The 24,686-nt window shown below is 37.9% G+C and overlaps 1 protein-coding gene across 3 annotated transcripts in view; it reads left to right on the top strand.

The window, feature by feature from the left end:
- LOC106879078 (E3 ubiquitin-protein ligase PDZRN3) overlaps positions 1-24,686 on the top strand; it is a 775,585-nt gene that overhangs the window by 360,432 nt on the left and 390,467 nt on the right. The window lies entirely within an intron of this gene.

Genomic DNA, 24,686 nt, shown 5'->3' with positions numbered 1-24,686 from the left:
AGACGCATCATTCTCTTTCATCCTATCTATCTTGGTGAGTAATTTTTTTATCACAAAACTTAAGGTATTACTAAGCAATCCACACTTTGATGCTTGAGACTCCTTATCAGCACTGGATGAACATTTGAAAAGTGTTGGAAATTCCTCCATGATAACTTGAAAAGTATAGATAAAGAGCAGAGAAAAAAAAAGTCCAGAAAAATATCATGTGACACCTGTAGATGTAAGAAATTACCTGCATATTACCTGGACATCTATACTTCAAAACCATCCATGTATGACAATAATTAATCTCAGCAAATCACACACACACACACACATATATGCATATTGCAGGTTATGGCATATAACTGGCCAGAAAGTTCCCTTTGATTTTGTGCCTTTCTGATTTGGTAAAATGTCATAACCAAGAATATATTACTGAACAATATATAAATGTTTAACTGTTCAATCTCTCTTTTAAAGTGTGATTTTTTTCGGGACTAATGAACAACTAACTGATATAATATATCTATATATATCAGAGGCAACTCCAGGTCATTAGCGTCACTTGGGCTCATCACAGATTTCGTATTAGACACATATCTACTGGAAGAATTTCACGTTTTCTCACAATATTTCTAGCTCCACATGGCTTATTTTTTATATCTAGCATTATGTCTTTCTCCATCTCTAAGTTAAGGGTAAAAATAAAGTAACCCTGCAAAGCACAATTGATCTTTATACACACAGACGCACAGAATAACAGCAATCAAATAACGACAGCGGAGTGCATGACAAACAACAGCGATCTGACTGTTGCCTGTACTCTTGACAGGAGATGCCAGTTAGTCTTTTACACCTACCAGGCTCGTTCGTATTAGCCCGAGTTGCTGGATAATTTTTTGTTTCTTTAAGAATATTGTAGAATGGAAATTTTTCATAGATTGGAATTTAAATCCTAAGCTCTATAGAAATTTATTGTTTCAAGAAAACATTGAATTTGAATAACTTTTAATTTTTACGCTTATAGATAACAACTCAGGGTGTAACTTCTGAGCTTGAGTGTGAATGATGTCAAGAGAATGTCCACTATGAATGATATTTTTTGACACATGGCACCTCTAAGGTGACTACAAGATGCCGAATGAAAATAAAAGGAGCCCAAGTTATTGACCATAATTGAAGTCAGTATTGGCAGAAATTAAATCAGCTTGCAAATACATGTTCACTTAACTAAATTTATATTTGGGCTAAGCCCAAGCAAGCCCAAGTACCAGAGTTGCCACTGATATATATATATATATATACATATATATATATATGTGTGTGTGTGTGTGTGTGTGTGTGTGTGTGTGTGTGTGTGTGTGTGTGTGTGTGTATATATATATATATATATAGGCAAAGGCATGGCTGGGTGGTAAGAAGCTTGCTTGGCATCCTTCAAAAGCAACAATACAAGCAAGTGCATTGTGACCAGCAGGGTATAACAACATCTGATAGTCTGGTCAATACTGTGATATATACATACATATATATATATATATATATATATATATATATATATATATATATATATATATATATATATATATATTGCTGGTGGCACATAAAAGTACCCACTACACCCTCGGAGTGGTTGGCATTAGGAAGGGCATCCAGCTGTAGAAACTCTGCCAAATCAGATTGCAGCCTGGTGTAGCCATCTGGTTCGCCAGTCCTTAGTCAAATCATCCAACCCATGCTAGCATGGAAGGCGGATGTTAAACGATGATGATGATGATGATGATGATGATGATGATGATGATATATATATATATATAAAAATATATATATACTTGTTTTTTATTTGTGGGCTAACAAAGATACCACTGGTTTCATACTGTCAATTCCCAACAATTATCAAGCCTGTCACATGAGATGATTATCAATATCCCATGTGGCAAGCTTGATAATTACTGAGAATTCTTGACATGAGACCAATTGTAGCTTTGTTAACACAGAAATAAAGAATATATTTACCCACTAATGTGATGTCGAGCACTCATTCTCCCTGTTCAACATTAGACTCTTGTTTTATTCTTTTACTTGTTTCAGTCATTTGATTGTTGCCATGCTGGAGCATCACCTTAAAGGCTTTTTAGTTGAAGAAATCGACCCCAGGACTTATTCCTTGTAAGCCTAGTATTTATTCTATTGGTCTTTTTGGCTGAACCACTAAGCTACAGGGACGTAAACAAACCAGCATCGGTTGTAAAGTAATGGTGGGGAGCACAAACACAGACACACACACACATAAACACAGTCACACACACACATACGATGGGCTTCGTTCAGTTTCTGTCTACCAAATCCACTCACAAGGCTTTGGTCGATCCAAGGCTATGGTAAAAGACACTTGCCCAAGGTGCCAACAGTGGGACTGAACCCAGAACCATGTGGTTGAGAAGCAAGCTTCTTACCATGCAGCCATGTCTGTATATATATATATATTTTAATCCTTATCATAGAACTGCATTTCTCCTAGCCCCTATAGTTCACCTGTTTGTTTTTTTCTTTTTTCTTTTCACCCATATTCCCACTTTCATACACCTTCTTTACTTTTCTTCTACATTTTTTTGTCTGATGAAAATCTACTGTCCGAAATATTAAGACTTTTCCCCCCTCCCTTTTATGCATTATACTAATACAGTATGTGTTAAAACTTGCCCCACCTGCGTTGTCTTTTCGCTTTTTGTTTTTGTTCATTGGCGTCACTACATATATATTACCAGTAAAAAAGTGCTGACACTGAGTCAGGAAGATATTTTCTAGATTTCAGTCAGTAAAACACGTGGTTTAACCACATTATCTACTTTTCACAGCAAGCCAAAAGATGTGTGTGTATTAAAAATACACACCCCATCATCTTTCATCTTTCTACATACAAATGAAAACACACACATACAAAGACATTGCTTATATATGGATCTACATATATGCATATCTTTTACAATATATATATATATATGTGTGTGTGTGTGTGTGTGTGTGTGTGTGTGTGCACGTGTGTGTATGTGTGTGTATAGATAGATAGACATACACACATATTTATATATATATATATATATATATATCTGTATCTATATCTATATATATATATATATATATATATATATATATATATATATATATATATATATTGATGTACATATTTATATACCACCAATTATATTTTTGGCTATGTTTTTGTAACATCTTATAATGCTATACACACGCACACACATGCGACTGTTTAATTACTATGCATGTTTATATACTGATAGGGGCTTACAGACACGCACGCACACGCACGCACACACACACACACACACACACACACACACACACACACATGCGAGTGTGCAATTACTGTACATGTTTATATGCCGATAGGAGCTTACACACACACAGACACTCAGATCTGTTTGTCTGTCTTCAGTAACCCAAAAATAGTGACATTTCTGTTCATACAGACATAAATCAGCCCCCAAAAGACAGTTGAATTGACCCCCATACCCACCTTCTATATAGACCCAATAGAATTTGGTTAACTATTGTGAAAAGGCCAAGTGCTTGGTGGTGCTGGTGATGAATAGGGTGAAGCAGGGTGGTGGGGTGAGGTTTACTGTCTGAGAAGAGGCTGATGGCAGAAAAGAAAGAATACCCTGTTTACACTGTCTGCCTCTTCCTACTTTACTAACCCTTCTAAGCAAACCTTTAAAATATCAGAGACAGGGGACAATACCATAAATAGCTCCTACTCCAGAGACTAAAAGACAAACAACATTCAATCTATTTATGTGTATCCACATCTATATTCTTGTCCTTGCTGTTCTTTGTTGCATTTATTATTATTTTGGTATTTTAAAATATGGAAAGCAAGCAGATATATATGTGTGCATATGTGTCTATTTATATATATACATGCATATGTATATTTATATATATATATATATATATATATCATCATCATCATCGTTTAACGTCCGCTTTCCATGCTAGCATGGGTTGGACGATTTGACTGAGGACTGGTGAAACCGGATGGCAACACCAGGCTCCAATCGGATATATATATATATATATATATATATATATATATATATATATATAGAGAGAGAGAGAGAGAGAGAGAGAGAGAGAGAGAGACAGACAGACAGACAGACAGACTAGAAAGACAGACTAGACAGACATACTGATGTACATATATATAATTTTTCTCACCTCTTTCCATTCAGACAGACAGACTCATAGATGAGTGTTTGTGTGTGTGTGTGGGGGGGGGGGGTTATTTTGTTATGGGTTTTATATTTATAGTTTGTGTTTTGCAGTTGTGTGTAGCATACTGAAAAGAGAAAGAGAGAAAAGGAGTAAGAGTGCCCTTGTGTATGTTCGTTTGGGTTAGTTATATGGTGCTTGCTTATTGTAGTTTGTGTTGTGTTGTAAACTTTGTGAACACATATGTGTGTGTGTGTGTGTGTGATAGTATAGGATGATGTGGTATAGCATTACATAGAAAGCGTTTGAAAAAGAAAATTATAAAATCTAAAACAAAAAATTCAAGTGAAGGAAAGATAGATGAGGACTACTCCTGGAAACTCCACAAAACCACATACATCCTGACCACTGAAGCCTGTGCTATCTCTCCCACTTGCCCTCCAATCTACCGGTGCATGCCTATAGATTGGATCAGGTTCATTCACATGTACCATTCTCACCACTCTTCATCAAACTTTCAAGAAATTTGCTAGAAGGTAGCTCTTCTCTCTCAACCTTCATTTTCTTCTTTTCTCAAGAGAAAGTTAAAAAACACAAACAATTGGTCCAGATACTGCATGGCACTTCATTCCATGCTCTAACAATTCTGTGAATTTGCTGCCTGACATGGTACTCTAACATTGCCTCAAGTGCTCCTGGTTAGAACAAAGCAAAAGAATTAAAGAACATTTCAACCAGGAAGTGTTCCTTGTCAAAAACATATTCTTTTGTTCGTTTTTTTTTATTCTTTTATTCTTTTATTTGTTTCAATGATTTGACTGTGGCCATGCTGGAGCACCGCCTTTAGTTGGACAAATCGACCCCTGGTCTTATTCTTTGTAAGCCAAGTAGTTATTCTATCGGTCTCTTTTTCCGAAATGCTAAATTACAGGGATGTAAACACACCAACATCGGTTGTCAAGCGATAGAGTGGGGACAAACAGACACACTCACACACACACACACACATATACGATGGGCTTCTTTCAGTTTCCATCTACCAAATCCACTCACAAGGCTTTGGTTGGCCTAAAGCTGTAGTAGAAGATACTTACCCAAGGTGCCATGCAATGGGACTGAACCCAGAACCATATGATTGGTAAGCAAGCTACTTTATTTCATAAATATTTGCCATAAAGGCATTACAAAGAGGGGACAAACAAGGACAGACAAACATAAAAGGGGTGAAGTAGCTGTATCGATTAAATATTTACAATTTTAAATATGCAATAATAATTTGATTATATTTACAATGTTCGATTAAAGCATTGCTCATTACAGATGCAATTTGTAATGGTTTTCCTGAAGGATAGGCATCCGACCACCAGGATAGACCCCTTGCTTTTTCTTTCCCTTATTTTTTGGCTTCCACTTACCTGGTGCCAAACACTCCCAGCTTCCTCACCACAGACTTCCATCTTCTCATGAATCTGTCTGGTGACAGATACCTCTTCTCCAGCCTGATCTTACTACTGAGGTGGTAACAAAAACAGTTAACTAACTCCTGGCCACACACAGCCACTCCTGTGCATATAGTTTTTTTTTTTTTTTTCTTTCCCATATTCATGAAACTGTCTTTGACACTTGACATTGAGTAATTATTTATTGTTGTGTAAAGATTAGAAACTCTCATGTTAGACCCTTCCATGTCTCTGCTATGTAATGATGATGAAGTTATCAGCATGAATGTGCTGTCCTTACCTGGTATGGTAGGAAGGAGCAATTGGAGGTGGGTTGTTTAATGAGATAATTTAATGGAGTGAAAAATAATTTCATCATTAAATCCAAATACGCACATACACACATGTACACACATGTACACACATACACACACATTTATACATGTGTACATACAAACATACTCTTTTACTCTTCTACTCTTTTACTCTTCTACTCTTTTACTTGCTTCAGTCATTTGACTGCGGCCATGCTGGAGCACCGCCTTCAGTCGAGCAAATCGACCCCTTGCCAAACCACTAAGTTACGGGGACGTAAACACACCAGCATCGGTTGTCAAGCAATGTTGGGGGGTGCAAACACAGACAAACAAACATACACACACACATATATATATATATACATGTATACAACGGGCTTCTATCAGTTTCCATCTACCAAATCCACTCACAAGACTTTGGTCGGCCCGAGGCTATAGCAGGAGACACTTGCCCAAGGTGCCACACAGTGGGACTGAACCCGGAACCATGTGGCTGGTAAGCAAGCTACTTACCGCACAGCCACTCCTGCACCTATATAACTTTTTGGGAAAGGCAAATCTCGAAGCAGATAAAGCTATAATGAATAATAGCATGTTAATATTGGGTTAAAATCACCTTTTTGATAGAATAAGTCTCAAAGGGGGACATCAACAACATATCTATCTATCTATCTATCTAGCTATCTATCTATCTATCTATCTATCTATCTATCTATCTATCTATTTATATATATATATATATATATATATATATATATATATATATATACATATATATATGTATATATATATATATATATATATATATATATATATGTATATATATTGGTGAATTTTTCATTTGTGTCAACCACAGCATATAATGGAAGAAAATAAAACTGAGACCGGATATTATAAATCTGTTAATTAGAGCAGAAAATATAAATTTGATAATTAGAGATGAGTTGGAGGAATAAATTGCCAAGATAGGATTGGCAGTGTAGTAGACAGTGTTTTGTAAATAGATAAAATTTTAGATTAAATGTCAGAAAAGGGAGTTAAGATTGATGAAGAGTGGAGGGGGAGGGGACTTACTATGCTGGCCCAGACAAGTAACAAATTTGAGGGCCAATGGTGGAATCAACTATGAGGAATCACTACACACACACACATTATATTATATATATTATATATATAATACATATATATGTGCAACATATGTACAATATATATATGATATTTAATACAATATGTATATAGACTATATATACATAACATATACAATATATAATATAATGTGTGTGTGTGTGTGTGTGTGTGTGTGTGTGTGTGTGTGTGGAGTGATTCTTCATAGTTTATTTCACCAATATATGGCAGTTGCTCAGTGACTGAAACTAAAACATGAACACACACATATACATATGTATTCATCCACACACACACATACACGTGCGCATGCATGATGTGTGTGTGTGTGTGTGTGTGTGTGTGTGCATGCATGTGTGTATGTGTTTTTGTGTGTGCTTTGTTATTGACCTAGCTCCGAAAACAGGGGAAACTGTCATATCCCCCCTATAAAACATACAATATAAACAAACAATGAGTATTGTTCGCTGTCACCTCAATAAGTACTTTCCACATGCACAATATTAATTCATTTATTGGATTTAATTTTATTTTATTAATTTTAACCCCCTCTCCCATAACCCTGACCTTAACCTTAACATAGGCTCTGAAAATTAATTTTTTTTAAATCCTTCAAATTATTATTTCTATTATTATTATTATTATTATTATTATTATTATTATTATATATGAATTCTGCTGAGGAACGTGAAACTCTGAGTAACAGTCTTTTGTTATATTTCTGCTGCTTTTAAATAAAGTATATATATATATATATATATATATATATATATATATATATATATATATATATACATATATATATATATAATACACCATTTTGAGCGTGGCTGTTGCCAGTACCGCCTGACTGGCCTTCGTGCCGGTGGCACGTAAAAGCATCCACTACACTCTCGGAGTGGTTGGCGTTAGGAAGGGCATCCAGCTGTAGAAACTCTGCTAAATCAGATTGGATCCTGGTGTAGCCATCTGGTTCACCAGTCCTCAGTCAAATCATCCAACCCATGCTAGCATGGAAAGCGGACGTTAAACGATGATGATGATGATGATGATATATATATATATATATATGGATGTATGTATGTATGTATGTATATAGTGAATTCAAACAAAGAAGAATAAACATGTAAAAACAACACGAGGATGTGATATAAGTAATGTATTATCAGACGCTTAGGAAAGGAAAGAAAGAGGATTTAACGTTTCGAGCAAAGCTCTTCTTCAGAAATAGAGGAAAGTCCAAAAGAAGGGAAGACAGAGGAAGAAATATATATACATATATATATATATATATATATATATATATATATATATATATATATATATATATAAAACAAATTTTGGGTCAGTTACAACATTTTTTGGGAACCAACTCCATTTTTTTGCACTGACTCAATGCCATTTCATGTAAGACTTCAAAGTGAAATTTATGTAATATTTACGGTTTTAGACATTAGAGTGGTACTTCCTCAGAACTGCATCAAAAGTATATATTGTGCTATTTATGTGTGTACTCCTCTGTGTGTGTATGTGTGTGAACGTTTGTCTCAAAGTGATATATATTTTTAGAGATAATAAGTCTGTCTGTTTATATGTTTGTCTATCTTCTGGCCCGGTAGGGTCTAGGTTTCACCCAGGGTTATTTTACCTCAACTATCTTTAAAGCCACCCGCCCATTCAGTACGTGAAGTCGTTTTGTTTGTTTTTATTTTGAGTTCTGTTATCTATAGATGCAGTTGAAGAAAAGTAGATTTCTGTATTTTCATATCCCGGATATACAGACACATACTGATATATATATATATATATATATATATACAGGCACACTTTGAAGATATATACACACACATACACGTAGATATACATTCGTTCCTTTGCCTCGACCTTTTTACTAATTGAAAGAAAAAAAAACGAAAAAAGAACGAAGTGTATACCCTGGAGATAATGATAGAGAAAGAGAGAGGCGGTGTGAGAAGAAAAAAAAGGGTGAGACAAAATGTAAGAGAGAAAGTGTGTTATATGGAAAAGGTAAAAAGTGATAGAGAATAGAAGTTGGTTAGAGAGAGTGGAGTTGAAACACAGAGAAAGTGAAAGAAAGAGGGGAAGGAAGAGGAAATAATATGCACGCACACAGACGCATGCGTGCACAAACACACACATTCAAGCATCTCTTGCGTTACGGCTACTTCAAGTTTCATGACTTCGTACTTAAGAAAATTATGGAGTACGACAGTTAATTTCGAGATACAGTCTCTAATTTCGCTCTTAAGGAAACTCGGAGAGAGGTAAAATTTTAAGAATTTAAAGTTATACTCTCTTCTTAGCCATAAAGGCTGCTTCCCAGCGTTTTGACTAAGATAATGCAGCTAACAATTTGAAAAAACTATATTCATGTTACATAGATACATATATTTAATTCTTTATTGCCCACAAGGGGCTAAACAAGGACAAAGGGACTAAGTCGATTACATCGAACCAGTGCGCAACTGGTACTTATTTAATCGACCCCGAAAGGATGAAAGGCAAAGTTAACCTCGGTGGAATTTGAAATAGATACATATATTTACACGTATATTAATGTCCTGGAATGGTAGAAAAAAGCGGAGTATTTCCAGTGCAGGACTCAACCCGAGTTCGAAGTTATCTACACTCTTAAATTGGAGTCTCAAGAAAGATTGAATTTCTGCCGGTATAGAAAACCCAGATATCACATCCCTAAAACTAATTTGTGGGTTTAGCGAAGAGTAAAATTCAATCCAAAGAAGAAGACAAATAGTTTAGCACATCCTTAATGACCAGTTACAATTGTTTCTGCACCCACTCTGTTTTAACGTTATTGCACGCAAAAAGATTTGGCAAAAATGGGCCGATAGATTAAGTAGCAAGCTTAAAAATTGTACTGGGGACGATTTGTTCGACTAAACCCTTCAAGGTGGTGTTCCAGCATGGCCACAGTCCAATAACTGAAACAGATTAAAAAAAATAAAAGATAAAAGAATCACTGCCAAGTTTTTATTTTCTTTCACCAACACCAGATTAAATTTTACTTAATTGAGTTTTGGCGCACGCCACTCTCGAAGATACCCTCTTATTTCTCCAGACAGACGTGTAGGTTAATAAGAAGGGAGAGAGTCCTACCAAGGTGTGGGGGGGGGGCAAATAGAGTGTAGGAAAGCTAGAATAGGGTTATAGTGGGAGTAAAGCTAATACAGACATAATAGTAGTAGGATAAGTGAAAGAGAAATAGGCATGTAAGCACTACAGGAGGGGGAGCTTGTAACAGGGAGAGAGACAGAAGTTATAGTTAGAGAGTGAAGCAGGGAATAAGAGTCAGTCATATAGAACGAATGAAGGTAGACAGAGGTGGAGGTGATGAAGGTAGACAGAGGTGGAGGTGATGAAGGAAGAAGGCTGTGACAGATAGAGGGAGGGAAAGACACAGAGAGAGAGATAGATAGATAGAGAGAGAGAGATAGAGAGAGAGAGAGAGAGAGTATGTGTGTTTCAAAGAAAGTGTGAAGGATGGAATCATTGCGGTTTACGAGACACGCACGTGCGTGTCCTGTTGTGTTGGTGTATGTATTTATGTATTTATTTTAACTATTCATTTATTTATATATTTTATTTATTGTCGCCGGTTTCTTTAAACCCATCCTTCATCACCGAGGGCCGAGGGAAAATTACTCGAGGGAGCATATGGTAGGATCTCACATATGTAATACAGTGGGTCGAAAATGTTTCCACTGCTTTCATTTAAGCAATTGGTAGGCAAAACTTCCCTCAGAAGTCTTTTAAAATATTAAACCAATCAAGGGAGATAAATACAGTGAAATCAGTTGATGGAAATTTTAGGATAATATAGACCATGTAGATAATTATTTTAGAATAATATAGACCATATAGATTACGAAACAGCTGTCAATATATGGAATAAATAAGACGGCGAGTTGGCAGAATTGTTAGCATGCTGGGCAAAATGCTTAACGGCATTTCGTCCGGCTTTACATTCTGAGGTCAAATATCGCCGAGGTCGACTTTACGGTTCATCGTGTGTGTGTGTGTGTGTGTGTGTGTCCACTAAAATAATGTTAATTGCGAAGCGGTGGTGGAAAATGCAGACACAGACACATATTGCACACACATACATGCACATAGATATATACGCCGAGCTTCTTTCAGTTTCTGTTTACCAAGTTCACTCTCAAGGCTTTGGTCGGCCCGAGGCTGCGGTAGAAAACACCTGTCCAAAGTACCACGCAGTGGAACTGAACCCGGAACTATCTGGTTAGGAAGCAAGCTTCTCACCAGACAGCTGCATTCGTTCAATTTTTCATTTATTTTATTTATTTGTTGGTTTACTCTTTTACTCTTTTACTTGTTTCAGTCATTTGACTGTGGCCATGCTGGAGCACCGCCTTTAGTCGAGTAAATCGACCCCAGGACTTATTGTTTGGATGCCTAGTACTTATTCTATCGGTCTCTTTTTGCCGAACCGCTAAGTTACAGGGACGTAAACACACCACCATCGGTTGTCAAGCGATGTTGGGGGGACCAAACACAGACACACATACACAGACATACATATATATATATATATACATATATATACGACAGGCTTCTTTCAGTTTCCGTCTACCAAATCCACTCACAAGGCTTTGGTCGGCTCGAGGCTATAGTAGAAGACACTTGCCCAAGGTGCCACGCAGTGGGAATGAACCCGGAACCATGTGGTTGGTAAGCAAGCTACTTACCACACAGCCACTCCTGCGCCTATATTTATTTTTATACATGGTTGTTCCTTACGACTATTGCACTTCTCGAAAGTCTCGGCCTTATATACTGTCTACAAAGAATCTCTTTGAAAGTCTGTACCTTTCACCTCACCTCTGTTCTCTTTAAACATAACCCTTTAGCCACATTGCCAAAGTTAGACAACATAGCAGTGTTCTATTGATAATGAAATAGGAAGAAAAAAGTGATACCACACACGTTACTTATCTTATATATATATATATATATATATATATATATATATATATATATATATATATATATATATATATACACACACACATAAAAGAAAAGCAGAAAAAACGTAATGCTTCCCTCTGCTTTATCCCTCGGCATGGGCAACACCCAAACAGACGCCTACACATGCACACACCTTTCAGAGTACATATGTTAGGACTGCAACTGTGTTCTTGTGACCTTTCCGATTCATCTCCCGCTTCTACTTCGTATCTTTGAGATTGCAGAAAGTGTGTCGAAACGCGAGTGAGCGCGCGCAAAGTTTTAGGAGTTTTCAAAGACAGATGCACTTTATATTTCTGAGTAGCTTCATTTTTACCCACCCCTCTTCATTGCTTCTACTGATAAATGCCAATGAGTTCCAACGAAACTATGAACTACTGATTCCATTTTCATTAAGACCATAAATTCGAACACGCTTCCTTTCAAAATGTTTACGTTGCTTTAACTGTCTTGATTAATGTTATGCTGAAACACGACATCCAATATAGATGGTAAAGTTTATCTGTTATTCGATTTGACGCCATCACATTGTCCTTGGGTGCCTCGGTTTAATATCATATTCAGCCTTTCGGTTTCTTTAGCGTAGTTATAATGCTAACATTCCGACCTGGTCTCCAGTTTGAGAGCATCAAGATCTTCCTTTTCTAAATTCAGTCTCCGTGACCCTCCAAAGCAAGAGTAATAACTTCTTTATTAGCCACGGAAAGCTTACACGAAGGAAAACATTAAGGACGGCACAGGCCGGTACAGCGTGGGTTTTAGCGTGTAAAATGTCATATAACAAATAGATTCAAACAGAGTAAATTTCCAAATAGGGGGCGGGGAAGGGGGACTTCCGAGGGTCACACATGGAGAAAGCCCACAAAATCCATAGTCACCCTGACCACCAGGGCAGTTACCCTCTCCCGGTCTTCACTCTCCAATCTACAGACGGCAACTCAGAGTAGGCCCATTCACTCTAGCCACGCTCGCCTTTCTCACCCACTTTTCAGCAAAACGCTTAGGAGGCAGTACCTCCCTCTCCACCCTGATTTTCCTCTTCAAATGAAACCTGAACGCAAAAAATAATAACTCTTTCTTTTATAAGTACCACGCCTGAGATTTTGTGACGTGGAACTAGTCGGTTATATTGACCCCCAGCGCTCAACTGGCTCTTACTTCATCTTTCCTAAAATAATGAAAAGCAAATTCGATCTCGATGACATTCGAACTTAGAACTTAAAGCCAGAAAAAATGCTGCGAGGCATTTTGTCCAGCGTGGTAACGATTCTGCCAGTGCACTGCCCATAAAGTAATAATAATAATAATAATAATAATAATAATGATAATGATGATGATGATGATGATGATGTTGATGATGATGATGATGATGATGATGATGATGATGATGGCGGCGGCGGCGGCGGCGGCGGCGGTGGCGACGACGACGACGACGACGATGATGATGATGATGATTGCCTTGATGCAGTACCAGGCACTGACTCTCATGGCTTCTGATCTTAATTGATTGGAAGTGTTATCATGTACAATGTTTTGTCTTGGTATAAAAGGTCGGCTACAGCAAATATTCTGCTTAAAACCACAGATTGCTTGTTAATTGTTTGACCTTAACCAGTTGAGCACGTTCTTTGGTGGCTGACGATATATGCATCTCTGATCACGTGCAGAAGTAGTTAGAGAACATCATAGCCATATGTTGAGAGGAATTCTTTGAAGTTTGAATAATTTACCTCTGGAAACACGGGTGTTTCGTTCAGCTTCCTTAAACAAACCTTATTCAAGGACAATTTGTGCTGGATGGGCTACTCGACCTGAAGAAAATTCTAACTGGGCTCCCATGTGTAAGGTCATGGGCTGCTTATCTTGATATGAGATCACCATGTCGCGCACATATGGTTGTGATGCATGTGACTGGTGTACCCTTATCAGATGGGTAGTCATGGTGGGTATACTGGGCTTCGTATATTTTACTCCAGTGTCATTTTGATGGCATGCACTGCTCTCTCACTCAATAATGATAGTAGATAGTTGAAAAGAACAGATAGCATGGTACCGTAGGGTGAAAGTGGTAAGCCTGCTACGCATGCAAGACTCTAAGAGTTTCAGCAAAACCTGAGATAAAAAAAAAAACAGTCCTTTCTACTATAGGCACGAGGCCTGGAATTTGGCGGGAGGATAGTAGATTACATCGACCCCAGTGCTCAAATAGTACTTACTTCATCTATCCCGAAAGGATAAAAGGTAAAGTCGACCTTGGCGGAATATGAAGTCAGAACATTTAAACGGACGAAATGCCACTATGCATTTCGCTTGGCGTGCTAATTATCCTGCCAGCTCTCCTGAACATTGCAGTTCCTCCTTTGTCTTCGCCATAAACAAAAATGCAATTAAATAGAAGCTAGCATACTTGGTGTAAATAGCCTCTCCCTCCAAATGTTTAAAGAATTAAAATTACAGTCATAGTCAAGTGACAAAGTCATTAGTTTGTTAATTAAATCTGATCAAGAAAGCAGTATAAATTTAAAACAATTTAAATTAAAGAAAAAAAAATTAGGATCGCTCATTATTGTTGGCGTTGTGTCTTGCAATATAATTTGTCGTCCATGTTTTGTCATGTTTGAAAGATTGCGAGTTGATTGGGGCAGCTACACGATTGTTAAAAACCAAACGCAGCGAGTTGATCCAAGTCACGAGAAGATTATATGTATATTTAGATTATTATATACTTTAAAAGTTTCAGTGAATTCTTTGGATAAATCTTGTATTTTTTTATGGATGTAGTTAAAAGGTTGTGCAGATTTTTAAAAGTCACTCTCTTTAAATTTCTGTATGTGTGAATCCCCCGTTCCCAAGAAGCCGTTGTTCTAATAAAATACGTTCAGTCATCTGGTGAATTATCCGCCATATTACAGCATCAATAGCCTATTAAATATCAGATCGTTCAACTCAAAACTTTTCCTTGGCAGTCTTTGTTGATGTTGTTTGTCCATAGGTCACTTCTGTTGGAGCAGGCTTATGATCGTAGACATTCCAGTCGTTATGATCGTAGACATTCCACTGCAATCTTGCAGCGACTGATGCTAGATACTGAGAGCGGCAATTTTCAGTTTTAGTTGTTCATTTGTTTTATTGTCACAAATTTATTTATTTACAAGGAATACAACCGGTCCAGAAAAAAAAAATGTCACGTTGACGAGTACTGCTCGTAGCAGAAAAAGATGCCCGTTCTGGGAGAAGCTAGAAATACGTATGTGGAAGCAATGAAAGATTTAGTCTTAGTATTGGCATTTCTTTTTATAATCTAGGATTTTGACACTCGTAACTAGGGTTACTGCCAAAGCCGAGAATTTGCTGGCTATCATACTTTGCAGCTCATCTCGCCAAGTTCTCGACATACTGACTGCCAGTCAAAGTCCCTTTCCTCTATCATCAGATCCAGTCTCTTTTATTGAAACCCAGAATAAATTTAATTGGACAGATCTGTGATGACTTAATCACTCGAAATTATGGGATGTGTTTCTTATAACTTGCATGGTCAGATATGTTGCTGATTTGAAAAAAAACTCCTGTTTGTTGACATACATCTGTATAGAAAGAAAACTGTCGGATTTAAATTTGAGCCAAAGTCTTGTTAGAGTCCCATGTTTTTGTATATCATGACCCATTACACTACCTAATGCACTCTGTTTAAAATGGTAGGATGATTAGAAAGAGTTTGTCAGATATTTTCAGCAGGTCGAGCGTAGAGGTTCCCTCAATGGTTTTCAGACAAATAACCTCGTCAAACAACTTAGCGTTTCACCAGAGAGAAGCTCGTTCGTCTGATTTATTTCCCACGTAACGTCCGTCGCGTGTGTCACATGACAAACAAGTAAGAAAAATCTCGCCTGACATCAGATTTCTAATGTTTAACTGATGTAAAATAAAGAAAGAAAAAGAAAATACAAAACAAATACGTAATTCTGCGAGTCTGTCTTTCTTCACTTATATAAGATAACCGTGCATCCCACGCTCTACATCCCACCTCTCTCTCTCGTCTATGTCCGCAAGTGCTAGACTGTGCGGTAGCATGGTGGAAATCTCTGGAGGGAGCCGAGTTTTTGATAACTCCACAGGTTCGATTTCCGGTTAACTAATTTCCTTTTTCTTAGACTTCATACCTGCGATTTCCGGTCGTAGACAATGACCCGGAAAGGGATGGGCTCCTGCCAGCCTGACATTCTTTAGGTACTCCCTACATGGAGATGAGAACACGAAGCTTTAGATGGTGTTCCAACAATTCATGGAAGGTATGAAGACACTTTCATTTCACACACACACGCAACATACACGTGATAACGTGTGAACAGTTATGTGATCTCATGATATGCTAGAAATAGCAGCCAAATTAATAAAAAAGGACGTATTGGATATACAAAGAGGAAATGGTCATAGTGAGTATCCGCTTGACATTATATAATAAAAGAAAAATACAATAATTAATTGAATTATTATTCAATAACTTCAACCTTATTCTTTTACAACGATGCCATTGACAGTGACTGCGAAATTTTGGTTTTGTTTAGTTCTGCTTTCTTTCGGTTCACGAAATCGCTTGGCTGAAATTTCGTCGGCGTTTCCCTTACAAATATCACACACACACGCACATACATACATATGTATGGCTGTGTGGTAAGAAGCTTGCTTCCCAACCACATAATTCCGGGCTCAGTCCCTTGCGTGGCACCTTATGCAAGTATCTTCTACTACAGCTACGGCTGTCCAAAGCTGTGTGAGTGGATTCAGTTGGCGGAAACTGAAAGAAGCCCGTCGCGTGTGTGTGTGTGTGTGTGTGTGTGAGTGTATGAGTGTCTTTGTGTCTGTCCCACCATCATCGATGATAACCGGTGTTGGTGTGTTTTACGTCCCGGTAACTAGCGGTTCGGCAGAATCACCGATAGAATATATGGATTTTCCTGTCGTAAACGACAGATGACGGCTGTACCATTTCTTGCTGAACAACCTGCACAGACGATTTTTCTATAGTGATCAAAATGCTTGTATACAGTTACAGGGGTGTACCACACGTTAGATGTCGAAGTGATCGCAGAGCAGCATGAAGTGTTTTGCTCAAAGAACGCAACACACCTCTTAGTCCTGGAATCGAAACCACGACCTTGCGTGCAATACTCAAACCACTAGGTCTCGCACCTTCACTTTCATATGTATGTGTATATGTGTGTGTGTATGTATGTGTACATATGTATGTGTATATGTATGTTTATATGTGCTTATACGTGTGTCTATATACACATATGCACACACGTTTTTGATGTTGAAGTTACCTGAAAGAAATAACAGTCGACTCCTCGCTATCTCCTGATATATTTATGTATTTTGGTAGCAATTTGTCTGTGATGCATGTAAAGAAGAAATTATAACCAAATGTCAACTTGTGTTGACTAGTTAAATATTGTCTATGTCCTCCACCACTACCTCCAACAGCTTCCGACCAAAATTTCTCCTATACATTTCTTTAGCCTTAAAGGTAGATGTAAAAAAATATAAAAAATATATAATAAATCCAATCTTTTTTTTTTTAACGTAGTGCTGCAATCTTTTTGAATACTTCTCGCAAATCATATTTTTCGTATCAACGTTGATATTTGAAGTGAAGTTCAAACGCGTTGATTTCACTACTCCTTTCGGCAAATTCTTCCTCCCTCCCTGTTTTTTTTTTTTTTTTTTTTGGCTGTGTGGTAAGTAGCTCGCTTACCAACCACATGGTTCCGGGTTCAGTCCCACTGCGTGGCATCTTGGGCAAGTGTCTTCTACTATAGCCTCGGGCCGACCAAAGCCTTGTGAGTGGATTTGGTAGACGGAAACTGAAAGAAGCTCGTCGTATATATGTATATATATATATATATATATATATATATATATATATATATATATATGTGTGTGTGTGTGTGTGTGTGTCTGTTTGTGTGCCTGGGTTTGTCCCCCTAGCATTGCTTGACAACCGTGGTGCTCCAGCATGGCCGCAGTCAAATGACTGAAACAAGTAAAAGAATAAAAGGAAAATGGCTATACAGTCGACTAATAGGATCTGTGTTGTTTTAATATTAACTTATCAGACCCTTATTTAAATATTCAAATATCTCCAGTGATACATCTTTGAAATAATTTTTCTCATCAGAAGATTGGAAAAGGAGAAACTTGGAGTAACGATTTGTAGTTTCAGTTGTCAGTACGTACGTCCATGCATGCATGGTGATTGCTTCATCTTGACAGAGGTTTGCCGTCTCCTTGTGCTTCCTCGTTGTCAATACAATATCATTTCTGACTTTCCATCCACGACCTCTCACATGACTATTCAATCCCGTTGCAGATCTACATAATTTGAAGCGTAGGTGACAGACGAAAGTTGTAACTTATTGCAACGCTTCCAACAGGTTAGGTCTACACCTCGCCACTCTTCCATCGCCATAAGATTCTCAGTAGACGGAATGACATCTCTACGTCATTGGATTATAATGATAAATGCTTACACAAAACAAGTACAACTCTCCGAGTGACAGATCGAAACGAGATGACCAGTAATCACACACACACACACACACACACACAAGCGATGATTTGATAAGCGGTGCTAAATTTTTCAATTCTGTAAATAATCCTTTCTGCTACAGGCACAAGGCTTGAAATTTTGGGGTACGGGACTAGTCGATTACATCGATCCCAGTACTTGACTGGTACTTATTTCATCTACCCGGAAAGGATAAAAGGCAAAGTCGACCTCGGGGGAATTTGAACTTAGAACGTAGCGGCAGATGAAATACTGCTAAGCATTTCGCCCAGCGTACTAACGATTCTGCCAGCTCGCCGTCTCACAATTCTGTAAATAATATTTTTTTATAAACTTAAAGCTTACAAGCAATCACCGTGTATTGACTAAAGTAAGTAGTCTTATATTAGGGCATATATGACCTCGACGGAAAAAAAGTGGGTTTTCCGTACGCGTGCGACTCGAACCCACACCTCTATGTTTTCGCGACTAGTGGGCTACGGTTTACACCAACGTACCCGCCTAGTTACGTTAGTGTAAATGGTAGCACACTTGTGGGTACGTTGGTGTAAATGGTAGTACACTTATTGCGAAAACATAGTGGTGTGGGCTCGAGTCCCATGCATACGGAAAACCCACTTTTTATTTTATTTTTGTCGAGGTCATGTCCCAATATTAGACTATTTTCTTTAGTTCAATACATAGTGATCGCTTATAGGCTTTAAGCTTATAAAATATATAAACATGTTTCAGTGTGTGTGTGTATAAATGTGTTTACATATCCGTCAATTTTTGATGAATGAGAGAAAATGTACTCAATACCATAGGGTGTAGGCGTGCATTTTGGTTGATTTTGAGTTACATGGCTACTGGATCAGTCAAAATATACCTTCTCTCTTCTCTCTCCCACTCTGTCTTTCTCTGTCTCTCCTGGGCTTTACACATTTCATTATTAGTGTATATATAGCGAGTGAGCATTTCTATGTTTTCGCACGCAAAAACATAGAGGGAAAGAAAGAACAATATTCCAATGAAAAGTTGGGGGAAATTGTAGCAAAGTTATACAGAAATAGTCGGAAAGAAAAGAAGAGACAGTTTTCTAGACAAACCCATCCACCGACACACAGTAGAAAAACACGTTGAACACCTACACAAAAAAATAACGCATAACGCACGTATTTGTGTGTGTGTGTGTATACGTACGTGTACGTGTGCTAGCCTGTACTATTTTTGTGTAAGTGTTTATCTGTACCTATACACGTGTGTGTATATATACACACCGATGGTATTTGAACTCTACAACAGATTTCAGTTAGATGATACAGCTGATAACGAACTACGTTCGCATGCTGTGGCTTTTTCTGTTTTCATAGCGTGTCCATACACACACACACACATTCTCTCTCTCTCTCCTTTTCTCTTTCTTTATTTAATCTTCCCTTTTTCTCTTTCTCATATATCCCTTCTCTTACTGTCTTACTCAACCTTTCTTCTCTCCTTCGCCTTTATCACCCCTCTCTATCTCCCCTATCGCTCACTCCACCCTCACCTTTCTTTGTGTCTCCTTTTTCTCTTCCATTTCCATCGTTTGCCTTTTATCCTACCTTTTCTAACTCCCTTCTCTTCGTACTCTATATTCTGCTCCGCCCCTTTCTCACTCTCTCTCTCGCTTTTTATCTTCCTCCCATTCTATCTCCTATATCATTCTATCTTTTCCTGATATTCCTTTCCACTTGGTCTCTCATACCATCTCCACCTTAACGACCGATAACGCTGGTGCTACTGAAAGTAGAGTATATCTCAGGGGACAAGGCAGGGTTTGGTATATATACTGCAGTCTTACATATAGGTAATGTAATTGAGTTGAAAAAACTTCGATCATACGAGATTATCCAAGCAATTAGTAGACAAAGACTCCCTCCAGTAGTGTTTCAAATCTAAAAATAAGGAGGCTAACAAAATGATTTGGATAATATGGACAATATAGACAATGTAAGCTGGAATCTGGTCTTCAGAGCCACCCGGAGAAAGCATTGGAGCATGTTTCGTTGTTATTAGAACTCTTCAGCAAAGCATATTCTACTCAGTCGAACAGTAATAGTAATAATACCCAATTTTACTGCTGTTTTAACGGTGTTACTGCTTTCGAAATGTCACTTGTTTTGTCTGTATCGTTCGGTACACATTTGACGCCCCTAAAAGAAAAATAATATAAATTTGTTTATATACACACGTAATTGTTACACATATATATATATATGTATATATATATATATGTGTAACAATTATATATATATATGCCGGAACTCAACAAACGCAGAAAGAAACGCCCCCCTCCACTTCTTCCTTAACACAACAACGCCCGTAGGTAGACTTTTCCTTAGATTAATAGACAAGCACTTCACTAGCTCCCATAGGCACGGGCCCATTTTCAACAGCTGTGCCCCCAATATTAACAGCATCCTAGTTAGCGCCCCTAGGCCACATGAAGAGGCAGGTTGTTCATGCAGATCTGCAACAATTTTCCCGGTAGGAGGCCGCTGCGAAACCCAAAGTGTCGTCTATCAAGCCGAAGTACGAGCGAACCCTGCTAATTCCACTGGCGGATACGGTGCCAGGGCCAACAACAGAGCCACCACCACCACCACCACCACCGCAGCAGACAGCTTTAGTGACGTCAACAACAGCAGCACCAACGACAACGCTGGCCACAACCTCGACGGCACCATCACTAACATCGGTTACAGTAGCGTCGCCCACCAGTAGCACCAGCCTTACCAACAGCTTCCCTGATGTCCATAGTAGCAGACCTGACAACGACCACATCGATAGGCCTCGCAACCCTGATTCTAGCAGCAGTTACGGTGATAGCATTACCAATGCCACCACCACTCCATTTTGGCCAACACCAACAGCCCCCGCTCCAGCTACCGCAGCGTCGACGACAGCGGCAGCAGCAATAACGGCGAAAACAGCAACACCAGCGGCAGCAGCATTGATGTCAACATCAACAGAGGCGGTAACATTAGCAACATGACCACCACCACCCCCAGCTTCAACAGCTCCGGCTCCAACATCATCTGCATCAACAACAGCACCGGCGACAGCAACGACATCAGCAGCCACAATTACAACAACAACAACGGTAGCAGTACCAACGGCAACAATAATAGACACAACACCAACATCGCATGTCCACGAAAATACATTGGTTGTACGGGAAATTCATTTAAGATACGTGTTTCCAACCACAGATCCTCCTTCCGGGAGAAGGAACGTAATATCGCTATCCAGCCACGTATGGCAACTAAAGGACGACGGAATTCTACACTCGATCTCATGAAAAATCCTCGAAAGACCAGGTTCCTGCATAAACGGGACGAAACACTGTAAGCTAGGCATAGCCGAACGCACGAGGACCCTAAAAGACTTGCTAGAACCAGGAGACATACTTAATTCCAGAAAGGAGATTTTCGAGCCATGCTTGCATTTTAGGAAATTTTTGCTGGCTTTTGGGAACCGGAAGTTGAGAGCTAGAGGGAAAGGGAGATAATCCGCTATTGTTTACCCTCATAGCCGATTGATGGCGGCACGGCCGGAAGTCGATAGCCACTAGCAAAGGGAGATAATCCCCTAGTTTACTTTTGCGTTTTGTATCGAGATTCTTTCCCTTCAATATTTTAAAGAGGTCTTAGGCCATCACGCATTGAGGTTGAATCTTTTATGGACGGGAAACCCAGAGTAACCCCATAAACTGGCCTTCACCATATATATATATATATATATATATATATATATCAATATATTATAAACTATCTACCAACAAAAATAATTGGTAAGCTAACTCAAAAAATCATCACCAAAATAGCAGGAAAAACGACTGTGAAGGTATGAATCTTTTCTTTGTACAGAAATATATATTGAAGATAAATATGTTCATTTAATGTATATGTTTTTGCGTCGTAACTCTTTTATTATTATTATTATTATTATTATATATATATATATATATATATATATACACATATATATGTTGGAGAAGCAGGATACTGCTAATCCCTATATATTTATGATTATATATATGATATATATATATATATATATATATATATATATATATATATATATATATATATATAAGGTCCAAGCGTGGCTGTTTGGTAAGACATTTGCTTCCCAAGTACATAGTTGTTAGTTCAGTCCAACTGCTTGGCATCTTGAGCAAGTATCTTCTACTATAACCTCCGGCTGACAAAAGTCTTCTGAATGGATTTGGTAGACGGATACTAAAAGAAGCCTGTAGTGTGTGTGTGTGTGTGTGCGCGCGCACACACACACACACACACACACACACATCTAGATATATGTATGCATGCGTGTATATACCACTTATATTTCTATCTTTTCAGCCTCTGATTGTATTCAGTTGTTCTTGTCTACACATTTTATTAACGGCCATCATCTTTTCTAAAATATCCATGCAAGCTTACTCTTAAATTTACCTTCAGTTTTATTGATTGGAGGAGTAGTTTCAATTACTCGGAGCTTTTCAACTCAATTTGTGACATGTATGACGTTTTACTGTGCCTGTATTTCATGTTGAGAGCACTCGTCTGAAGTTCTTTACCTCAGCTCAATTATTGATGTTTATAACTAGCATTATTACTACATTGTCTTTATACACATACATAATACATGTGCGCGTGTGCACATTATTTGCATTAAACTCCGAAATGAGTTGGGGAGATAATCTCAAGTATCAAGAATTCTCCGACACTCAACAAACAGCATACACACAGGGATCGCGCGCACACACGTACACACACTGACTCTCTCTCTCTCTCTCAAACACACACACACACACACTCTCACTCACTCTCTCTCACACATGCACAGTCATGTCAAATAGCTGGGTCTGACGACTGTTAAATGACTCCTTCACTCTTGGAAGTTTCTTTAACACGAAACCGTTCGGTAATATCAACTGGCTGTTACCAGACTTTACAATGCTGCAAAATACCCTATATGAGTTTGGATATTGTATCTAAAGACGAAGATTCATTTGTTTGCCTCTGTTGCTCTCTTCTCGAAGAACATGGAAATTTCCTTTCCTCAAAGACATACGAAATTAAGAAACGTTAAACTTTATCGATAAATACAATTTTTGATATGACGGAGACCATCAGTAGTGTACAAAAGAATAGTATAAATATTTGTGGTAGCGCCGAGATAACTCTCGTCTTCCTAGATCCTGTTTCTAAACACACGCTCACACATACACACATACGCGCGCACGCGCACACACACACACACACACACACAAATCCACGTGTATACGCACGGATACCCATTAATCTATATGGGTTTGCAGACGTGTGGCTGTATGCATAAATGTGTTTATGTAATACATCTATGCACACATACACTTATATATCTCTCTATGTATATGTCTATATATACATATATATGTCTGTCTGTCTGTCTGTCTCTCTCTCTCACTATATATATATATATATATATATATATATATATATATATACACATATATATGCATATACATATATATGCATATATATATATATATCACATACAAACACATATATACTTATACATACATGCATATACACACACACACACACATACACACACACACACACATGTCCCAGAATATACGTGTCAATGTATATATATGAATGTATGTATGTATATAATGTGAGTGCATGTGTGCGTGTATGTGTACGCACATATCTGGGTGTTTCATAAGTAAGGCAACATTTAAACATGTTTTATATAAACTCTAACAGAACTGTCTCATGGGACACATTATATATATATATATGTCTGTGTGTGTGTGTGTGTGTCAGAGAGAGAGAGAGAGAGAGAGAGAGAGGGATCTGGAGTTGTGTGCGTGCTTGTGTTATCTGTCAGACTGAAGAATGTTGACCTTTGCTCAGCTTGCCGATATATATATATATATATATATATATATATATATATATATATATATATATA

This window comes from Octopus bimaculoides, chromosome 5 (assembly GCF_046866305.1).
Source record: "Octopus bimaculoides isolate indiv1 chromosome 5, ASM4686630v1, whole genome shotgun sequence".
Taxonomy (NCBI): Eukaryota; Metazoa; Mollusca; class Cephalopoda; order Octopoda; family Octopodidae; genus Octopus; species Octopus bimaculoides.
Note: the sequence above shows the minus strand (reverse complement) of the source record. Positions and strands in the feature narration are given on the sequence as shown.